Source organism: Bubalus kerabau, chromosome 4 (assembly GCF_029407905.1).
Source record: "Bubalus kerabau isolate K-KA32 ecotype Philippines breed swamp buffalo chromosome 4, PCC_UOA_SB_1v2, whole genome shotgun sequence".
NCBI lineage: Eukaryota > Metazoa > Chordata > Mammalia > Artiodactyla > Bovidae > Bubalus > Bubalus kerabau.
The window spans coordinates 26,551,027-26,559,550 of NC_073627.1; positions in this window are offsets into that span (position 1 = coordinate 26,551,027).

The following is an 8,524-nucleotide window of genomic DNA, read 5'->3' on the forward strand; positions in this document are numbered from 1 at the left end:
CTGCTGCTAAGTCTCTTCAGTCATGTCCAACTCTGTGCGACCCCATAGACAGCAGCCCACCAGGCTTCCCCGTCCCTGGGATTCTCCAGGTAAGAACACTGGAGTGGGTTGCCATTTCCTTCTCCAATGCATGAAAGTGAAAAGTGAAAGTGAAGGTCTTTGGCAAACATTTCTTGCATCTTCTCCAGTGGAAGTGAAAAAATGATTTAAGGGGCCTAGATCTGATAGATAGAGTGCCTGATGAACTATGGAATGAGGTTCGTGACATTGTACAGGAGACAGGGATCAAGACCATCCCCATGGAAAAGAAATGCAAAAAAGCAAAATGGCTGTCTGGGGACGCCTTACAAATAGCTGTGAAAAGAATGGAAGCGAAAAGCAAAGGAGAAAAGGAAAGATATAAACATCTGAATGCAGAGTTCCAAAGAATAGCAAGAAGAGATAAGAAAGCCTTCTTCATCTATCAATGCAAAGAAATAGAGGAAAACAACAGAATGGGAAAGACTAGAGATCTCTTCAAGAAAATCAGAGATACCAAAGGAACATTTCATGTGAAGATGGGCTCGATAAAGGACAGAAATGGTATGGACCTAACAGAAGCAGAAGATATTAAGAAGAGATGGCAAGAATACACAGAAGAACTGTACAAAAAAGATCTTCACGACCCAGATAATCACAATGGTGTGATCACTGACCTAGAGCCAGACATCCTGGAATGTGAAGTCAAGGGGGCCTTAGAAAGCATCACTACAAACAAAGCCAGTGGAGGTGATAGAATTCCAGTTGAGTTATTCCAAATCCTGAAAGATGATGCTGTGAAAGTGCTGTACTCAATATGCCAGCAAATTTGGAAAACTCAGCAGTGGCCACAGGACTGGAAAAGGTCAGTTTTCATTCCAATCCCAAAGAAAGGCAATGCCAAAGAATGCTCAAACTACTGCACAATTGCACTCATCTCACACGCTAGTAAAGTAGTGCTCAAAATTCTCCAAGCCAGGCTTCAGCAATACATGAACCGTGAACTTCCTGATGTTCAAGCTGGTTTTAGAAAAGGCAGAGGAACCAGAGATCAAATTGCCAACATCTGCTGGATCATCGAAAGAGCAAGAGAGTTCCAGAAAAAACATCTATTTCTGCTTTATTGACTATGCCAAAGCCTTTGACTGTGTGGATCACAATAAACTGTGGAAAATTCTGAAAGAGATGGGAATACCAGACCACCTGACCTGCCTCTTGAGAAATCTGTATGCAGGTCAGGAAGCAACAGTTAGAACTGGACATGGAACAACAGACTGGTTCCAAATAGGAAAAGGAGTATGTCAAGGCTGTATATTGTCACCCTGCTTATTTAACTTCTATGCAGAGTACATCATGAGAAATGCTGGACTGGAAGAAACACAAGCTGGAATCAAGATTTCTGGGAGAAATATCAATAACCTCAGATATGCAGATGACACCACCCTTATGGCAGAAAGTGAAGAGGAACTCAAAAGCCTCTTGATGAAAGTGAAAGTGGAGAGTGAAAAAGTTGGCTTAAAGCTCAACATTCAGAAAACGAAGATCATGGCACCTGGTCCCATCACTTCATGGGAAATAGATGGGGAAACAGTGTCAGACTTTATTTTTTTATTTTTTGGGGGGCTCCAAAATCACTGCAGATGGTGAATGCAGCCATGAAATTAAAAGACGCTTACTCCTTGGAAGGAAAGTTATGACCAACCTAGATAGCATATTCAAAAGCAGAGACATTACTTTGCCAACAAAGGTCCGTCTAGTCAAGGCTATGGTTTTTCCTGTGGTCATGTATGGATGTGAGAGTTGGACTGTGAAGAAGGCTGAGCGGCAAAGAATTGATGCTTTTGAACTGTGGTGTTGGAGAAGACTCTTGAGAGTCCCTTGGACTGCAAGGAGATCCAACCAGTCCATTCTGAAGGAGATCAGCCCTGGGACTTCTTTGGAAGGAAAGATGCTAAAGCTGAAACTCCAGTACTTTGGCCACCTCATGCGAAGAGCTGACTCATTGGAAAAGACTCTGATGCTGGGAGGGATTGGGGGCAGGAGGAGAAGGGGACGACAGAGGATGAGATGGCTGGATGGCATCACTGACTCGATGGACGTGAGTCTGAGTAAACTCTGGGTGTTGGTGATGGACAGGGAGGCCTGGCGTGCTGCGATTCATGGGGTCGCAAAGAGTTGGACATGACTGAGTGACTGATCTGATCTGATCTGATCTGATCATTATTCTGAATTCTTTTTCTGGAAGGTTGCCTGTTTCCACTTCATTTACTTGTTTTTCGGATTTTATCTTGTCCGTTCATCTGGGACCTAACCTTCTGCTTTTTCATTCTGATTAACTTTCTGTGTTGTGGTTTTTGTTCTAGTTGCTGCGGGATTGTGGTTCTTCTTGCTTCTTTTGTCTGCCCTCTGATGGAGGAGGCTAAGAGGCTTGTGTAAGCTTCCTGATGGGAGGGACTGGTGGAGGGAAAAACTGGGTCTTGCTCTTATCTGTTGATGGGTGGGGTTGTGCTCCCTCACTGTTAATTGTTTTGCCTTAGGTGACCCAGCCCTGTTTGCCTTAGGTGACCCCCTAACAGGCTCTGTGGTAGAGTTAATGGAGACCTCTAAGAGGACTTAGACCAAGGGGCACCTTCCAGGACTACTGCTGCAGTGCCCCCATCCCCATGGAGAGTCACTACCGACCCACACGTCCACAGAAGACCCTCCAACACCAGCAATGTCTAGTTCAGTCTCCTGTGGGGTCACTGCACATTTCCCCTGGGTCTTGGTGAGCTCAAGATTTTGTCTGTGCCTTCCAAAAGTGAAGTATGTTTCCCTCAGTCCTGCGGAAGTCCTGTAGTTAAATTCTGCTGTCCTTCAAAGTCAGATTCCCTGGGGATTCCCAGTCCCTTTGCTGGATTCCCAGGCTGGAAAGCCTGATGTAGGGGTCAGAACCTTCATAACAGTGGGAGAACTTTGGTATTATTGTTCTCCAGTTTGTGGGTCACCCACCTGGCAGGTATATGGGATTTGATTTTATCATGATTGTGCCCCTCCTACCATCCTGTTGAGGCTTCTGCTTTGTCTTTGGATTGGGGGTATATTTTTTGGTAGGTTCCAGCATCTTCCTGACAATGGTTGTTCAACAGCTAATTGTGATTTTGGTGCTCAGGCACCAAAGTAGAAGGCACATATCCTTCTACTCTGTCACCTTGGAGGTTAGTTTTTTGTTACATTTAGAAACATTTGATTTGTATGTGCTTATGCTGAAATCAAGTAAATACAGGTCTTTTATAAATTAGATAATATTATCTGGAGATAGAAACATATCATATTTATAATACACACAGATATACACATACATCCAGATAGACACACAGAAAGATCTCATAGTGTTCTTCCTTGAGTTTAAAAGGCTTCCCTCTCCCACTTTCTTTTTTCAATTTTCAGTCAGTTCAGTTCAGTTCAGTTGCTCAGTTGTGTCCAACTCTTTGCGACCCCATGAATCGCAGCACGCCAGGCCTCCCTGTCCATCACCAACACCCAGAGTTTACTCAGACTCACGTCCATCGAGTCAGTGATGCCATCCAGCCATCTCATCCTCTGTCGTCCCCTTCTCCTCCTGCCCCCAATCCCTCCCAGCATCAGAGTCTTTTCCAATGAGTCAGCTCTTCGCATGAGGTGGCCAAAGTACTGGAGTTTCAGCTTTAGCATCTTTCCTTCCAAAGAAGTCCCAGGGCTGATCTCCTTCAGAATGGACTGGTTGGATCTCCTTGCAGTCCAAGGGACTCTCAAGAGTCTTCTCCAACACCACAGTTCAAAAGCATCAATTCTTTGCCGCTCAGCCTTCTTCACAGTCCAACTCTCACATCCATACATGACCACAGGAAAAACCATAGCCTTGACTAGATGGACCTTTGTTGGCAAAGTAATGTCTCTGCTTTTGAATATGCTATCTAGGTTGGTCATAACTTTCCTTCCAAGGAGTAAGCGTCTTTTAATTTCATGGCTGCATTCACCATCTGCAGTGATTTTGGAGCCCCCCAAAAAATAAAAAAATAAAGTCTGACACTGTTTCCCCATCTATTTCCCATGAAGTGATGGGACCGGATGCCATGATCTTCATTTTCTGAATGTTGAGCTTTAAGCCAACTTTTTCACTCTCCACTTTCACTTTCATCAAGAGGCTTTTGAGTTCCTCTTCACTTTCTGCCATAAGGGTGGTGTCATCTGCATATCTGAGGTTATTGATATTTCTCCCAGAAATCTTGATTCCAGCTTGTGTTTCTTCCAGTCCAGCATTTCTCATGATGTACTCTGCATAGAAGTTAAATAAGCAGGGTGACAATATACAGCCTTGACATACTCCTTTTCCTATTTGGAACCAGTCTGTTGTTCCATGTCCAGTTCTAACTGTTGCTTCCTGACCTGCATACAGATTTCTCAAGAGGCAGGTCAGGTGGTCTGGTATTCCCATCTCTTTCAGAATTTTCCACAGTTTATTGTGATCCACACAGTCAAAGGCTTTGGCATAGTCAATAAAGCAGAAATAGATGTTTTTTCTGGAACTCTCTTGCTTTTTCGATGATCCAGCAGATGTTGGCAATTTGATCTCTGGTTCCTCTGCCTTTTCTAAAACCAGCTTGAACATCAGGAAGTTCACGGTTCATGTATTGCTGAAGCCTGGCTTGGAGAATTTCAATTTAAAAATTTTCAATTTTAGGTTCTACTAATTGAGCCAATGTGGCTCTCTTGGTGGCTCAGATGTTAAAGAATCTGCCTTCAATACAGGAGACCCAGGTTTGATCTCTGGGTTGGGAAGATGCCCTGGAGAAGGGAATGTCTACCCACTCCAGTATTCTTGCCTGGAGAATTCTGTGGACAGAGGAGCCTGACAGGCTACAGTCTATAACAGCCCATGGGGTCACAAAGAGTCGGACACGACTGAATGACTCACACACATACTTAAGTACTTGCAAGTACTGGCTCCACATCAATTGTACATGAAGCCAACAGTTCAGCGGGTGGCTGTCTGTCCATGAGTTGATAAGCTTTAGAAGCATAGTTTTTCATTTTTAAAAAAAGTTTAATTTTACTATAACATATACATCTTTCCAATTTTAAGCCACACTTTTTTTAAAAAAAAAAGGTCAACCAACCTAGTTCATTCCAAAGTTTCTTCCAGGTCTTTCCTGCCTAGAAATTCCCCCTTAGTCCCTGCCTAGGAGTTTCCCCCATATCTTCTGTCTAGGAATTCTCCCTAGGTTCCTTTCATGTAGGAAATGAACTGTTACCTGCTTAAGACTACAGATTTTAAGATAAGAGCTCAAATAAAAGTCATGGACTATCATTTAATAAAAGGATATCCAGATATCAGAGAAAACTCACCAAAGCATCTGAAGAGTGCTGTGAGGCAGAGGTGGGGTGGGGATGAGGGTCCTCAAGGGGCTTGGTACCAAGCACCAGCCTGAAGTAGGATACAGGTGACCTCAGGCCAGCTTTTCTGATATCCTGTGAACTACCCCAAGCATTGTCAATATAAATAATTAATAACCAAACTGTAATAGGAATAGAAAAGAGTTATAGTTTAGCCAAATTGAGGACTATAACCCAGGACACAGCCACTCAGATAACTCTGAAGAACTGCTCTGGAGAAGCATGATTTTCCATACAGTTTTATATCTTGTCAGAACAAAGAATATCAAACAAATCATCAGGGATACATTCCTTCAACTTAAAAAAAAAAAAAAAAGCAGATCAGCACATACACAGCAAGTTGGTATGGTCTTGACACCTGGGAAGGGAGTCTTATCATCAAAGGAGTTCAAGCATTGGTGTCCTAGGAAGGGAGGCATTTAATTTTTATGGACATTTTAAACTTCTGGTCACTATACCATTTTCTTTGATGGCAAAACAGATATATAATATATGTTTGATAGGCCACAAAGCATAAAATTCAAGTTAAATCATCTAGAAGCCAGAATGACCTCCCCATACCTCAATATGTGAAAATGTCTTCCATTAGAATATTGAAAGGAGTCGCAAGCAGAGGCAAAACTGATTTTTTTTTCCACAAGAAAAGGAGGGAAAACAATCAAACCTGTATCAGACAAGTCAAAATTACCTGTCCACAAATTACTTACAATTTACAGAATTGTGAAATAATTCCTATTGAATCGATTTGAGTTAGCTAATTAAAGGAAGAGTGTGCAACAGACACATTTTTCTCTACAGATGGCAGTCTTGAAAACATGAGTGGAATTAAAGAAAATTTTTTTTTACTTAATGTACTTTATAAACACAAATATATGCCTCCCAAATTTTTAACAGGACATTCCAAAGCACCCTTAAATATTAACATCCCCTGAAGTTCTAAGTAGGTGATTGGTTTGCCAGCACATTTTAGAAACACCTGATTAATGTGAGGCATGCCTGGTTCTGGTTTCTCTTGAAGTTTATGAAACACTGTACTTGACATAGTTTTTAGTTGCCTTCTTGCCATTGATTACTCCTTCTCTTTCTCAAACCTGGACATACAAGCTATCTCCACATTGTAAGTCATCAAACTGTAGAGTCTCTAGATGGTTACAGAGATAGCAAGCTTCAGGGATAAAATTCCTCTCACCCTTCCCTTTCCATGGAGTTGACAGTCCAAAGGCCAGAGGAGTCACTGGTTTCTGGGTAGGACTGGGCAGGACTAGAGCTGAGGGTGAAGGTGAAAGCAGCAGGAGCTAGTTGGGCACCTTCTCTGAGGTTGCCCCTGCTTCTACTTTCCAAAGTCCACAGCCCTGTCACCCAGCTCCAGCAGATCTGCACTAGCTGGGACAGTGGTCACATAAACCTAGTTAAATTTACATTAAATAAAAATCTGGTTCCCAGTTGAAATAGCCATATTTCAAGTGTTCTATGTGGTGTACATGTGGTGAATGGCTCCTGGACCCAATAGTGCAGATAGAGGACATTTCCATCATTACAGAGAATTCTGGTAATGGCACCACCACTGTTGGCCAATGGCCACTCCCTCCCTCCATCTCAAATTCCCCTCCCATTCCTTTTTCTGCCTGCAACATTTGTTATTCACATAAATCAAGCATCTGACAAACACTCTCTCTTTGACCAAACTTTGCTTAGGCTCCTCTGAGCCCTTTTCTCAACTCGGCCTCATACTTGGGCTTCTATGTCTATCCTTGCCAAGTCCAGTTTCAGCAAAAACCCTAAGTTGATTCAGAAAGAATCCTCCACCCTGATATCTAATCAGTTCCTAGCCTGACCTCGGCAAAAATCCTATTAAGTCAGTTGAGCAAGAAGCCTCATTACCCTTGGTATCGAGTCCTTTTAGCAGTGTTGCATCTACTCACCCCCTCACTCTGCTTAATGCCTATGAATTCCTATGTGTCCTTATTGTATTTGGAGTTGAGTGCAATCTCTCTCCCCTGTTTAATGTTTCTATTGTAATAGCTCTGAATAAAGTCTTGTTAGCATTTTAACAGGCTATGGACATGAGTCTCAGTGAACTCCGGGAGTTGGTGATGGACAGGGAGGCCTGGCATGCTGCAACTCATGGGGTCGCAAAGAGTCGGACACGACTGAGCGACTGATGTGATCTGATCTGAGAATAACTTTTTCTTTAATACTTCTTTGAAAGCTTCCTTCTTGGCCCTAGGAAAAACCAATTTTGTTTTAGCACCATAACAATTCTCCTAAAGCCAATATCATGGTATTAAACTCATTTATGTGTTTGTTTGTCTTCCCTTACTGAACTCTCATGAAAAATGCAGTGAGTATAGTGATTGAGTACACTGGAGTCAGAATGCTGGGTTCAAAGCCTTCTAATGGCACTAACTAGCTGTGTGACCTTGGGGAAAGTAACTTGATTCCTCTAAGCTTCAATTTTATCAACTATAAAATGGGGATAGTAAAAGTGCTTCTCTTATAAGGATTAAATGAGATAACCCACTGTGTCAGGCACAGAGTAACCTAATCTCCAGTCTTAGTTAGCCCCCATATCTATCAGTTGAAAACAGAAGTGGAAGATTTTCTTTGTAGGTCTAAATATAAATTCTCATTTCTTTAATATTCAGTTATAAAGGATTGTACTTGCAGCCTTCCCTTGACACTTATATTGGAAACATCAGACTGATCTTTTTCTTCTATGCTGTCAAATTTAGCTCCCCAAACTATCAACAAAACAACCAGTTGACAAGATATAACTGAGTTTATTCTTACCGCAGTAAGGAAGACTACCACCTCAACGGTAAGCTGTGTGTGTGTAGGAGGTGTCAACTCTTAGTGCTTTCCAAAAGACTAGTAAGTAACATTAATGGAAATACATCCAGGATTCTGAGATCAGAAAACAGTAGACAGAGTTTTAGATAGAAGAGTATTATTTTGGTAACTCAGAACGTAATTAGAACTTTCAACAGAAACCCCACTCCCGGGTTTACTCATCATTTCCCACCATCCTTTCATCTCAGTTGAGTGCCAGGACTCTTGTGAGAAGGCAGAATTGGAAACACTCATTCTCCTG